General features: G+C 36.1%; 1 protein-coding gene across 1 annotated transcript in view; it reads right to left on the bottom strand.

Moving 5' to 3' along the window:
* The window catches only part of LOC118640270 (tetratricopeptide repeat protein 28-like), a 322,295-nt gene that overhangs the window by 29,740 nt on the left and 277,152 nt on the right, over positions 1–15,403 (bottom strand). The gene's annotated exons all lie outside the window — the stretch shown is intronic.

Below are 15,403 nucleotides of genomic sequence, written 5' to 3'. Positions count from 1 at the left end.
ATTGAGATGGTCTTGATTCAAAGACCTAGTAAATAGTTTGTAATCAAATCTAATTTCTTCCAACATCATAAAATGCAAGCATACTTCTTTAAAAACAAATTATATTTTATTATTTTCACTTCTAGAACACTTATAAATTTTATCACACTCTTTGGCATTTATTCACATATTGCTTGCATTGTTTTTGATGATTTAAAAAATATTTCTTATCCTACCTTTAACAGCATAAGATCCTCAAGGACAGGGTTTTGGAGATTCTTTATATCTCACCAAAGTATGTGGTACAGTGCAAGATAAATGAGAGACATTCAAATTCCACTTATTTTATATTTTCCCCTTTTATATAAAATGTGGAAAACCAGTGTGATTATTATTAAGAGAATTTAAATAATGAGTAACATAACCTGGCCATATTTAATGTAGTGTTTCAGACATAATACTTTAAAGCTATTATCTAAAATATGTGTGCTTTGCTTAGAAACAAAATAAGATTGCTGCTGCATTTTTAATTGAATTAGTTTTAAAACTAGTATCATCAGTTGTCAATTATAGGAGACTATCCCTTTTTCTAGCCAATTGAAGAAAAGGCCAGAAAATTAATAAAATATTTAAAGTTAAAAATATAATTAAGGCCCTGGCCAGTTTGGCTCAGCGGTTAGAGCGTCGGCCTGTGGTCCAGAGAGACCCGGGTTCGGTTCCCACTAAGGGCATGTACCTCAGTTGCAGTTTGTCCCTGGCCCTGGTTGGGTCATGCAGGTGGCAACCACTCAATGTGTACCTTTCACGTCAATGTTTCTCTCTCTCTCTCTTCCTCTCTCTCCCTCCCACTGTATCTGAACAAAAAATGAAAAAATGTCCTCGAGGGTAAAAAAAAAAGAATAGTCTTAAAAAAGTAAAGTTTCTTTTCACACACACAGAGTATAAACAAGTAAACGAACTGTGTTACTAATATATAACCAGCAAAGGACCTTGTACCTGATTAAACAATATATAAAAATGACATATTAATTAATTCACTGCTTATATAACATCTGCTTCTAAAATACTTAGCCTCCTATTTTCTCTAAAACATTCTTACAATACATGTTCATAACACAATTTCAACTTTTCGGTCCAATATACTATGAGTTGTCACAAGTTGTATTCATGGGATCTAAATGAAGTTTCAAACAACTACTAAAACTACTACTCACTAAACTTAACATATAATTGTATAATTTTATATTATGTATATATACATACATAGAGTGAGAGAGCACCTTTAGTATTTACAAAACAAATTTATTTACCTTATCTTATTTCATTTTTACAACTACCCCTTAAGGTAATTTAAGATAGTCAATACTATTCAGTGTTTCTATTAAGAAACAATCTAGCCCTAGCCAGTGTGGCTCAGCAGTTAGAACATTGGCCTGCGGACCAATGAGTCATGGGTTTGATTCTGGTCAAGGGCACATACCTCGGTTGCGATTCATCCCGGCCCTGGTCGGGTTGTGCAGGAGGCAGCCAGTTGATGTGTCCCTCTCACACCTTGGTTGTGATTCATTCTGGCCCTGGTCGGGTTGTGCGGGAGGCAGCTGGTTGATGTGTCCCTCTCACATCAATGTTTCTCTCTCTCTCCCTTTTCTCCCTCTCTCTCCCTCCTACTCTATCTGAAGATAAATAGAAAAATATCCTCAGGTGAGGATTAAAAAAATGTAAAAGGAAACAATCCATAAAAAGAATGAATATTCATAGACAGGTTATTCAGACTTCTTTTTTGATGTAAACTGTTAGCAGCTGTTAAAACTCAGACCTCCAGTAAGACAATAACCTCTACATGCACTTTCATTACTGATTCATAAGATCACTTCCTTTCACTGGACTCAGCTACTGTTTTAACTTTTAATGTCTTTTATAGACATTTTCACTATCCTTTTCATTTCACATTTTAAGTGATTTCTAAAATCCAAGAGGCAATATATATAATGCTCCACCCAAAAATAACTATAGTTTACATAATTTTAGAAATGCTATATTAAAACTAAACTAAAATAATTAAAATGTATTTATATAATATATATGCCAAATGTCCGTAAACTGTAATTATAATTTATGGAAAGAGACAAAAGATGTTTTTAGTTATTGAGATATATATATGGTCCCAAAAACATACTTTAACAGCTGATAACTCGCTTAATCTTCACTCCTTTTCAGGTAAAATAACAGTGAAGCCAGACTAAGCTTTGAATAAAGAATATTTATCTACTGGACTTTTTTATGGGGATACATAAAAGATAAAATTTACAGTACAAAATGGGCAATAGTCGACGAACTGTGGGCAGCTATTCAGAGAGAATGCACACAAATACTGAACAAAATAATTCTTGATGATTTCTATTCCACTGCTTCGCATTATCAAGTTACTGGACCACAATGGTCATGAGTTTGAAAATAGGCACTGACAAAAAAATTATTCATTTCTATAGATTCTTTTAAATTTTGAAAATGAACTGATGTTAATATACTCTAACTTTATAATCATTCAAATTGTGTATACATTTTTGGGGACACCGTGTGTGTATGTTTATATAAATATATATTTATATATGATACATATATATTTGTTGTTAATCCTCAACCAAGAATATTTTTTCCGTTGATTTTTTTCCTTTTTTTTTAGAGAGAGTGGAAGGAGTGAAAGGGATGGAGGGAGGGAATGGAGGAGAGAGAGAGAAACATCGGTATGAGAGAGACACATCGATTGGCTACCTTCTGCATGTGCCCTGACTGGAGTCAGGGATCAAACCTGCAACCCAGGTACATGCCCTGGACTGGGAATTAAACCCATAACCCTTAGCTATATAGTCCAACGCTCTAACCACTGAGCAACACTGGCAATGGCAATTTTAGTATTTATTTTTAGAAACACAAAAATGTATGTGGCTCCCAGACAGTGTAGCTCAGTGGTTGAGCATAGACCATGCACCAAGAGGCCACTGGTTCGATTCCTGGTCAGGGCACATGCCCAGGTTGTGGGCCCAGTCCCCAGTAGGGGACATGCAGGAGGTAGCCAATCAATGTTCTCTCTCATCGATGTTTCTGTCTTTCTCCCCCTCTCCCTTCCTTCCTTTCTAAATTTAATAAAGAAAAAATATATAAAAAAAAAATTTATGTGAGAGAGAAAACATGGTGGCTGAGTGAATGGAAGCTACACAGATGATCTTCCAGGACCAAATGGGGATTACAACTAAAATAAAGACAAATCATCAGAAAAAAGGAACAGAAAAAGAGTGGGACAGGACCATATAACCGGGAACACTGGTAGGATCTGCGGAGGCACAAGAGGGTAGTGGGATGGGAGCCAACAGACAGTAGCAGTCTTGGCTGTGAGCAGCGATAATGCCAAAAATCAAAGACAAAGGGAGAATCATAAAGGCAGCAAGAGATAAGCAACAGGTGACCTACAAAGGAACCCCCATAAGGCTATCATCTGACTTCTCAACAGAAACACTACAGGCCAGAAGGGAATGGCATGAAGTAATCAAGGTCATGAAAAACGAGGATCTGAATCCAAGAAGAAGGAAGACTTCCAAGAAGAAGGAAGACTCATTTTATGAAGCCAGCATAATTCTAATTCCAAAACCAGAAAAAAACACTACAAAGAAAGAAAACTACAGACCAATATCCCTGATGAACATAGACACCAAAATCCTGAACAAAATACTAGCAAATCAGATCCAGCAATGCATCAAAAAAATTATTCACCACGACCAAGTGGGATTCTTCCCAAGGATGCAAGACTGGTACAATATTTGCAAATCAATAAATGTGACACACCACATAAACAAAATGAAAGATAAAAATCATATGATCATATCAATAGATGCTGAAAAAGCATTTGACAAAATCCAGCACCCATTTCTGATAAAAACTCTCAGCAATGTGGGAATAGAGGGATCATATCTCGACACAATAAAGGCTATATATGAAAGACCTACAGCAAACATCATACTCAATGAACAAAAACTAAAAGCATTTCCCTTAAGAACAGGAACAAGACAAGGATGCCCACTTTTGCCACTCTTATTTAACATAGTAATGGAAGTATTAGCCACAGCAATCAGACATGAAGAAAAAATAAAAGGGATCCAAATTGGAAAGGAGGAAGTGAAACTGTCATTATTCGCAGATGACATAATATTATTCATGGAAAACCCTAAAGACTCCATCAGAAATCTATTAGACTTAATAAATGAATTTGGCAAAGTAGCAGGATACAAAATTAACATTAAGAAATCAACGGCATTCTTATACACCAATGATGAACTCACAGAAAGAGAAACAAACAAAAAAAATCCTATTTACCATCACAGCAAAAAATTTAAGATACCTAGGAATAAACTTAACCAGAGAAGTAAAGGACCTATTTGCAGAAAACTACAGATCATTGAAAAAAGAAATAATGGAAGATATAAAAAAGTGGAAGCATATACCTTGTTCATGAATTGGAAGAATTAACACCATTAAAATGGCCATACTACCCAAAACAATCTATAGATTCAATGCAATCCTCATCAAAATACCAACGACATACTTCCCAGAACTAGAACAAATACTTCAGAAGTTCATATGAAACCAAAAAAGAACCCAAATAGCCACAGCAATCTTGAAAAAGAAGGACAAAGTAGATGGGATCACAATACTGGATATCAGGTTATACTACAAAGCTACTGTAATCAGAACAGCTTGGTATGGCACAAGAACTGGCACATACATCAATAGAATAGAACAGAGAACCCAGAAATGGACCCAAAACATTATGCTCAATTAATATGTGACAAAGATGGCAAGAGAATACAATGGAGTAAAGACAGCCTCTTTAATAAATGGTGTTGGGAAAACTGGACAGCTACAAGCAAAAACCTGAAACTAGACCATCAGCTTACACCATACACAAGAATAAACTCAAAATGGATAAAAGACTTATATGTGACTCATGAATCCATAAAAATTCTAGAAGAAAATGTAGGCAACAAAATTTCGGACATCATACACAGCAGAATTTTCAATGATACATCACCTAAGGCAACAGAAACAAAGAAAAAAATGAATACATGGGACTACATCAAACGCAAAAGCTTCTGCACAGCAAAAGAAACAACCACCAAAATGGAAAGGCAACCCACTCTAGGGGAGAGCAGAATTGCAAATGTTACATCAGATAAGGGGTTAATTTTCAAAATATATAGAGTGCTCATACAGCTCAACAAACAGAAGACAAAGAACCCAATTAAAAAATAGGCAGAGGAACTAAACAGACACCTCTCCAAACAGGACATACAAATAGCTAAGAGACATATGAAGAAATGTTCAACATCACGAAGCATCAGAGAGATGCAAATTAAGACAACAATGAGGTATCACCTCACACCTGTCAGAATGGCCGCCATCAACAAATCATCAAACAACAAGTGTTGGCGAGGGTGTGAAGAAAAGGGGACTCTAGTATGCTGCTAGTAGGAATGCAGACTGGTGCAGCCACTGTGGAAAACAATATGGCGTTACCTCAAAAAATTAACAATTGAACTTCCATTTGACCCAGTTATCCCGCTTCTAGGAATATACCCTAAGAAGCCTGAAACACCAATCAGAAAGAATATATGTACCCCTGTGTTCATAGCAGCACTATTTATAATAGCTAAGATCTGGAAACAGCCCAAATTTCCATCAGTAGACAAATGTATAAAAAAGTTTTAGTACATATATACAATGGAGTACTATGCAGCTGTAAGAAAGAAAGATCTCTTATCCTTTGAGATGACATGGAGGGACCTGGAAAGTATTATCCTAAGCCAAACAAGCCAAGCAGAGAAAAACAAGTATCATAAGATCTCACTTATTTGTGGAATAAAATGAACATAACAGTCTGAAGAACGGGGTAGTCCCAGAGACGTGAAAGTAGGGTACAGACTGACAATCCCCAGAAAAGGGGGTTGGGAGGGAGGGAGATAAACCACAGAACTTATATGCATGTATGCATATCCAATGGACATGGACAACAAAGCCGGGGGTGGATTGGGGGGAATAAGGGGGGGTACCAATAGGGTAAAAAAGGAGAAACATCTGTAACAAAAAAAAAATTTAAATTAAAAAATATATCAATAAATAAATAAATAAAATAAAATAAAAGCTTAGTTTATAACCCTGCCAAGATAGCGTAAGTCAAGCACTGATAAACCTCTGTTCCTAACTCAGAGTGGGGCTCTCCCAACTTTGTTCCATGCAATATTCATTGCATGTACAAATGGCATTGAATAAAAATTAGTTATCAATACTTCTGTGAGAGGTATGCCACTATGAAGTTCAAGTGGATGATCATATAACCTAGATTGTGAGTTAATAGAATCAAAAGAATTCAGTACAGTGCCTGACAGAGTAAGTACTCTATAAAATTAGCTATTTTGATTATTAGTTAATAAGAAAAGAATCTTAACAAGAACATGTAATTACAAACTAACAGAATGTAAGGAGTCCAACAAATATTTTATTATTCAATAGATTATTATTCAATTCCTATCACTGCTTCATTCACTTTTCCCCTTTTACCATAAAAGACTGTTGGCAACTAGGAAACTCACTGCTGTGAGTTTCTGAACCACCCAACAAACAGAAATTGGTATTATCAGGTCTTGGGAGATACAGCAGCCATGCACAGAATCCTCTGCCAGCCTCTTCCAAAGCAACAATCAAAATGTGCTGTTTCCCATAACTTCAAGAAAACTGATGTAATCTGCTATAGCCTATCTGCCTCACCCCTATTGATTCCTGCTACTAATTTTTTTCTTACTCAGAATCAGAGGTCTCACAGGAAGCTGCTTCATCTGGGAAAGGGGAAATTTTTGATCACTTAGGACTGAACAAAGGCAATATATGTGCAGCATGCAATTTTAAAGGAAAGCAATATTAAACACTTGGTGCCCAGCCAACCTCAGAAAATACATTCCCCTGCCTAAGCACCCCGCCACGCATACTCCACCTTCTGGTTACATCACCAATGGAGAAGGAAGGGCAACATGAATTGACTACTGAGAGCACCTATACCCTGAGAACAATGGTTTTAACCTGAAGCTTTAGCCAAGAAGAGAAACATATAGGGAACTAGTTAATACACCGTACTAAAAGGGGAATATCTAGATTTTCAAGTGTTGCAGAATCATTCATTTATATTTTGTTGTGATGAAGAACCATCAGTGATTATGCCACACATGCTACTAAATCACCTCACAAATTCAACTGGGTTACAAGTTCCTTCCTTCCTTCAATTAATATTCCCTAAAAATCCACAGTACCAGGCACTGTGATGTTTCCCACAAAGAGAAAGAAAGAAAGGCAGGACTCATACCAATATGCTCACAGTCCAGAGGGTAAGAATATAAAAGCTATTAATGTCTTAACTGTTACCTGTAGAACTGCTTACTAGTAAGATTTTGTGATTCTTAAGCAGTAATAAAAATGTAACAAATGACTGAAGTATGTATGCCCTGTTGCTAAAACTATTACTATTTGTTCTTTATTAAGTTGCCATTTTTCTCTTCTCAGAGTATGCCATGTTGTTGTTTAAGCCACCCAGCCTATGATATTTTGTTACAGCAGTCCAAAAAGACTAACACAGGGTTAAAGTAAAAACACTCAAAAACTAAACATGTGAAAGAGGAAGCTCTTCACCCTTCAAGTACTGCTGGAAGCAATGAAAGACCTTGAAGCCTTTACTTTCAATGCTCCATTCCTGGTTCACAATTCTGAAACATCGTTAAACCCAAAAATCTAACATCCTACTCTCCCGTGGCTCAAACAACTTATGAGGTTAACTACTATGATCAAGGGTACATATATATATTTATAACAAAATATAGAACAAATAGTCTGGCCGGTGTGGTTCAGTAGATTGAGCATCATCCCATGGACTAAGAGGTCCCAGTTCAATTCCTGGTCAGGTTGCAGGCTCCATCCCCAGTAGGGGGTGTGCAGGAGGCAGCCAATAGATGTTTCTCTCTCACATCGATGTTTCTATCTCTCCCTTTCTCTCTTTCTAAAAAATCAATAAAAACATATTTAAAAAATACATATATAGAACAAATAGATGTAATAAGTAATAATATTTAAGAGTATTCAACATGTACAATACATAGTCTATTACTTAGTTCAAGCATTCACAAATATTGTGCTTTCGATTTAATCTATACTTTCAAATGTTATATGTTAATGTTCCTAATCTTTCACTGTTTGAATTTCAACTTTTTTTTACATTTTCTGAACAATAAATATGTGTAACTATAATATGGTGATATACCTGCTAGCCAATCATATCACCTGCTACCACATCATCGCCATCTTTTTAAACAATATTTATAAATTACATAACTATTTTACTGAATTTCCCTTATTTTATATAAAAATGCTAAATGGGGAAAATGGAAATGCTCACACCAGTTTTTAAAAAGAAGTAGTATTAATCTATAATTTAGCACAAGTGGGTCAAAAATGAAAATGATTATAGGATGTCAAAAGCACAAAACCTTTTAACATCACTGGATATAAACAGAACAACTAACTAGACTCAGTCGTGACAGAAAAGAACAAAATTAGAGAGTACATAAAAAATAATTCTTGCCCTGACCGGTTTGGCTCAGCAGTTAGAACCTTGGCCTGTGGACCTAAGAATCAAGGGTTTGATTCTGGTCAAGGGCATGTATCTTGATTGTGGATCAGTCCCTGGCCCTGGTCGGAGTTGTGAGGGAGGCAACCAATCAATGTGTCTCCCTCATATCAAAGTTTTTCTCTCTCTCTCTCTCTCAAATCAATTTTTTAAAATAACATATCCTTGGGTGAGGATTAAAAAAAAGGTGACATAAAAATGAAAGCAGAGAACCCATGCCCTCAATAATTGTGTGTGTGTGTGTGTGTGTGTGTGTGTGTGTGTGTGTATAAATGGGAAAATATCCTCGGGTGAGAATTAAAAATTAATTTAATTATTCTAGCCCTGGCCAGTTTGGCTCAGCGGTTGGAACATTGGCCTGCAGACCAGAGAGTCCCAGGTTCGGTTCCCGCTAGGGGCACGTATCAAAAAAAAATTTTTTTTTAATTAATTATTCTCAAAAGAAGGGACACAATTTTTAAAAATTATTCTCAAAAGAAAGGACACAATTTGAGATTTTATTTTTTAGTTCTCTAGGAATTAACACTCCCTACTCACTAAACATGTCAATCTTTTGTTTAATATTTTCATATGTGATATTTCATATATTTGATTTTCATATACTTTATATAAGATATGAATTCATTGTATGGGAAAATAAAAGACTGCTTATAATACATAAAACAGATTTCCATCATGTGAGTAAAATATAAATATATACATATTACCTCTATAAAATTTATTATATATTACAAATTATATATTAGGTCACATAAAAATGTGACATGGGTTCTGTGTTTTAGAAATGTGACATAATGCCCTGGCCAAGTGGCTCAGTTGGTTGGAGCATTAACCCATACACCAAAAAGGTTACGAGTTCAATTCCTGGTCAGGGCACATACCTCAGTTGTGGGTTTGATGCCCAATCGGGGTGCATATGGGAGACAACCAATCAATGTTTCTCTCTCACACTGATGTTCCTCTCTCTCTCTCAAATGAATTAAAAACAACAACAACACATAACCTTGGGTAAAGATTAAAAAAAAAAAAGTGACATAAAAATGAAAGCATAGAACCCATACCCTCGATAAGTTTTTGCCATCCTGCATCAAATAGGCACCTGTATGAATACATGCATGTAAATTATTTTTGCTATGTTTTGTTATGTGTGTTTCATTTAGAACAAGGGAGAAATTAATAGCACTTTCTGCAATGACTGAACTGTTCTTTAATAACGGCAGCCTCTAGCTGGCCATATGGAAATATGGATAGTGTGACTAAGAAACTAAATGTTATATTTTGAATACTTCAAATGTGGCTAGTAGTCACTGAATTGGACAGTGGCTAGTAGTCACTGGATTAGACAGTGGCTAGTAGTCACAGGATTAGACAGTGGCTAGTAGCCACTGGATTATACAATGCAGTTCTAGAGTTTAGTCTTCCTCTAACAAACCCCCAAACACAAATCTAAATTGAAAAGTGAAAGGGGAATAGGCTAAACAAATAAAATAACTATTACAAAATCTCTGAACTGAGGCTATGTAACTTACTCCCAAGGCAGATGTAGTGAAAGAAAAAGGACTCATATGAGGCTGACACTGAAATCCTATCCCAGTTACATTTTAGCTGTGTGCCTTTGGAAAAGGCACTTTTAAATTCACCACACTTCATTGTTCTATTTTTACTTACAAAGAGGAGGATACTGAAAGGGTTATAACAATAGTTGCTAAGACATCATATATTAAATATAAAACAGAGTGAGCACTTTCTAAAAAAAACTGAACAGAAGTAAATTTCTCTCTAAGTGTTACTGTAAGGTTGGCATTTACTATTTAATCAGATGGCTCATCAGCTTCACCAGCCTGCAGGTTAAAAATTACCTTTGATAAACTGGGTGAGGGGCTGACAAAAAGTAACTTACTTTTGATCATAACAAACTTAATGATCATAATGAACACCTTGAGCCATTTAGGAAATAGTTAAAACTTAGATTTGGCATCTTCTATTCCAAAAGCCTATAAAGTATGTAATACGTTTGAGGAAAATTTTTAAATTAAAATTAAAAATAGAACTGTCTTATGACCCCGCAATTCTTCTGGGGATTTATCTGAAGAAACCCAAAACAGTAATTCAAAAGAATATATACACCCTTATGTTCATTGCAGTGTTATTCACAATAGCCAAGCTATGGAAGCAACCAAAGTGCTCATTAACAGATGAGTGGATAAAAAAGCTGTGGTACAGCCCTGGCCAGTTTGGCTCAGCGGTTAGAGCGTCGGCCTGCGGTCCGGAGAGACCCGGGTTCGGTTCCCACTAAGGGCACGTACTTCGGTTGCAGTTTGTCCCCGGCCCTGGTTGGTCGTGCGGGTGGCAGCCACTCGATGTGTCCCTTCACGTCGATGTTTCTCTCTCTCTCTCCCTTCCTCTCTCTCCCTCCCACTCAATCTGTAAAAAAAAAAAAAAAAAAAAAGGAAAAATATCCTCAGGTGAGGATAAAAAAAAATAAAAAAAATAAATATTTAAAATAAAATAAAAAGTTTAAAAAAGCTGTGGTACAGCCTGGCTGGTGTGGCTCAGTGGTTGAGCATCGACCCATGCACCAAGAGGTCACTGGTTTGATTCCCTGTCAGGGCACATGCCCAGGTTGTGGGGGGCATGAAGGAGGTGGCCAATCAATGTTCTCTCTCATTGATGTTTCTATCTCTCCCTCTCCCTTCCTCTCTCCCTAAAATCAATAAAGAAAAATAAAATAAAAAGCTGTGGTACATATGTACAACAAAATATTACTTGGTCATAAAAAATGAATGAAATCTTACCATTTGCAACAGCATGGGCAGATCTAGAGGGTATTATGCTAAGTAAAATAAGTCAGTCAGAGAAAGACAAATACCATATGATTCCACTCATATGTGGAATCTAAAAAACAATATAAATGAACAAACAAAACAGAAACAGACTCATAGATACAGAGGACAGACTGATGGTTACCAGAGGAGATGGGGGGGCGATGAGAAACTGGGTGTAAAAGGTGAAGGGATTAAGAAGTACAAATTGGTAGTTACAAAATAGTCATGGGGGTATAAAGTAGAACATAAAAAATATAGCTAATAATATTGTAATGGCTATGTAGGGTGCCAGGGGGTACTGGAAATATTGGGCAGAACACTTTGTAAAGTATATGGTTGTCTAATCACTATGCTGTACACCTGAAACTAATACAATATTGAATGTAAACTGTAATTGAAAATAATAAAATTATTTTAAATTACTTTTTAAAATGTTCACACTTCTATTTTTACTTTTCTTAGAGAGAGAAAAACAAAAAAGGAGAGAGAGATAGAATCATCGATGCGAGAGAACATCGATTGGTTACCTCCTACATGCCCCCCACTGGGTTTTGGTCCACAACCTGGGCATGTGCCCTGACCAGAAATCGAACCGGCAACCTCTTGATGCATGGGTCAAGGCTCAAGCACTGAGCCACACTAGCTGGGCTAAAATGTTCACACGTTTAGCAGTTGCTTGCATAGGCTTCACTTATCTAGTAAATCCCTTATTTGGGAACAACATCATATGCAGGTTAAATACGGTTCTTTGGCCCAGGTGGAAAAGAAGACCAAAAATTTATTTGTCAAAACATGGAACAGTTCACCCTGGACAGTTTGGCTCAGCAGTTATAGCATCGGCCTGCTGACCAAAGTGGGTTTGATTCTGGTCAAGGGCACGTATCTCGGTTGCAATTCGTCCCCGGCCTTGGTCAGGGTTGTGTGGGAGGTAACCAGTCGATGTCTCTGTCTCTGTCTCTGTCTCTCTCCCCCCCCCACCCCTTCTTCCCATTCTATCTGAAGATAAATAGAAAAATGTTCTTGGATGAGGATTAAAAAAACAAACAAAAAACATGAAGCAGTCCTTCCTCTCAGAGTTTTTCCTAATACACTGAATATTAGAATTACTACAAGATGTTCTGATACCCAAGCCTGACACCTATTTTAGAATTAACAAGAGCCCAGTCTTACCATATCCATCCTGACATTATAAATTATCGTAAGCTTAGTGCATATATCTAGGTGTTTTATTTTTCAAAACCTTTTCTAGTTATCATTTGTTAAACCACTATCTGTGCCCAAAACTGTGGCAGGTACTTTCCACAGTTTATCACTAACCCTCCCAATATTCTGCAAGAAATTCTTATAGCGACTACGGCAAAAAAGAGATGGTTACAAAACCTGCACCAAATCATACAGCTACAAAGAGAGGCAAACCTGCTGCCAAACTCTTTCCACTATTCCACATTATCTCTCTGATTAAAAAAAAAAAAAAAATTAATGGTATGTAATTAACCTCTAAATCAAGCCTTTTGTCTGGGAATTCTTGTACTTGCAAAATTCAACCTATGGAGGCAGAAATGAAGGAAAATCAGAAATGACACAGAAAATTTATGAACATGAATATTTAATCTCTATTCCATTAGCAACCGTTGATTGTAGAACAATTTTTAATGAATTGGATGGAAGGAAAATTCATTTCATTAACCTTTCATAAAAATGTATTATTATTGAACCAAACAGGCCACTGTACTTGCAACTCAGTTCGATGTTAATTAGATTACAGACTTGAGGCTTTAAATCAAAGAGAAACAAAAGAAGCCATCAGCAAGCTTCTCAGCCAATTCTTGTTTACTTGCTGGCTAAAATGGATTTTTACCTGCAATACAATTTGCTATGCTTCTTTTATTTTGTGACATTTTCAAGTTAATTTTTTTCTTGCTTCTATTTGCTGACACTTAACATTAAAAATAAAAATAAAACCTTAAGAATCAGCAAAGAACACATTCTTCAATGTAGCAATGTGTTTTACCTGCTCAGCTGGGAATAGTCATTCCTATCTCTCCAGAAAACTACACTTCTATTTTTTTACTAATCTGTCTTATTGTATGCTGAAAGCACACGAAACAGATTGGAGGCTATTTTAGAAAACACCATTATTTAGTTTGCAACCTAGAGTCAGAGGCCCAAATGGCTTCCACACAATGTTCTAACCAAATCTGCAGCTGTGAATTGCTTTTCTCCCCTGTGTTGGCTTTTGGTACATTTGATCAGTTTCTGAAGGATATCTGCCCTCAGTCCTGATTGTTTCATAACACATCAGCTATTTCTTTTCCCAAAATTAGTTTTAAACTAATTGCATCAAAAGTGTTACGGTAACATATTTTTAAAAGAAATCAGAAATTTGGTAAGAAGTTAAAGTAAAGATGAAATGACAGCCAGGAATTAAATAACTAAGTAAGTGTCATTTCCTAACAATGGAGGGATTCCCAATGTTAAATTCTGTATCAGATTATAAACGGTATGTACAGTAAACCCTTGATTTTGTGGACTCAATTTAATGGACTTCGGATTTAATGGACAAAATTTCCAGTCTGAATGTCATATGTGAAAATTAACATCCTATTAATTTTTAAATGCTTTAAAAGATTTGCTTATAATTAAATTAATAGGACATTTTTTTGTTATTCGGTTATTTTTTAACAAATTTTAGTAAATAGGACATATGTTGGAAAAAAACAGTAATAATTTCACCGACATAAATAAATATTACATATCTACAACTATAGTCTATAATATATTTAAATCCAAGAATCACCACTCATAAACAATGTTTGGCAAATGATTAGCACGTGCTCACACCGTAAATGGTTCTGTTGCCTCCTGGCATGCGGCAGTTTTCACAAGTGCTTGCTGGCAGATGTTCCAAGGTGCCCTAAACCACACCCCAGCAGTGTTCATTTGTTTACTTGTGGTGACTGGTGAATGCACGCATGTACTAGACTTATTCAGTATAAATTTAAAATTACAGTAATACATATAGAAAACTTTTCTGTGAAATTAAATTTTTCATACATACTTAATGTTAATTACACAAACCTGTCTAAGTAAAAACAGTTAAACTAACTAATTTGTCTTTTTTTTTTTTAATCCCTACCCAAGAATTTTTTTCTATTGAATTTTAAATAGTATGGGAGGGAGAGAGCAAGAGAGAGAGAGAGAAACATCAATATGAAAGAGACACACTGATTGGCTGCCTTCCACAAGACCCCAACCAGGGCCGGGGAGGAACCTCAACCCAGGTACGTGCCTTTGACCAGAATCGAACCCACAACTCTTCAGTCCTCAGGCCAACACTCTAACCGCTAAGCCAAACTGGCCAGGGCAATTTGTCAATTTTTTAACATGTATTTGGAAAACCTACTTTACCATATAATGGACTTTCAGCTTTAATGGACACCCTCTCACCTGAATTAGTTTGTTATATTGAGGTTTTATAATACCATAATCTTCTAAGCTTTAAAAATAAACAATGAAAAAAGTTTGAAGTTCCCTAGAGCAACAGTTCTAACTTCCTATGTCTTATTCCTTCATTTTATTGGTGTGGCATAAGAGGAGTATAAAATTGTGCCAAGAAGAAAAGCAGGGGAATTTCCTGAACATTCTCCGAGAATCATCTAGCTTTGGCATGAATTCAGTGTCCCTGCCCTACCAATCTTCTCTTCACACACATAGCCTGGTCCTGGGGAATATGGTAAGACTGGAAACAAAACAGAAAGAAATAAGAGTGAGTAGAAAGAACGATGGATTCAGAAGAACACTGAAACCAACAACGTGGAACTAATGGATCCTGAATTCTCACTAACTATTGAACAAAACACTTGGCATCTCACCTCCCATA

The sequence above is a fragment of the Molossus molossus genome, unplaced genomic scaffold (assembly GCF_014108415.1).
Source record: "Molossus molossus isolate mMolMol1 unplaced genomic scaffold, mMolMol1.p scaffold_m16_p_22, whole genome shotgun sequence".
Classification (NCBI taxonomy): Eukaryota; Metazoa; Chordata; class Mammalia; order Chiroptera; family Molossidae; genus Molossus; species Molossus molossus.
The sequence above is the reverse complement of the archived record's forward strand: the minus strand, read 5'-3'. Positions and strand labels throughout refer to the sequence as shown.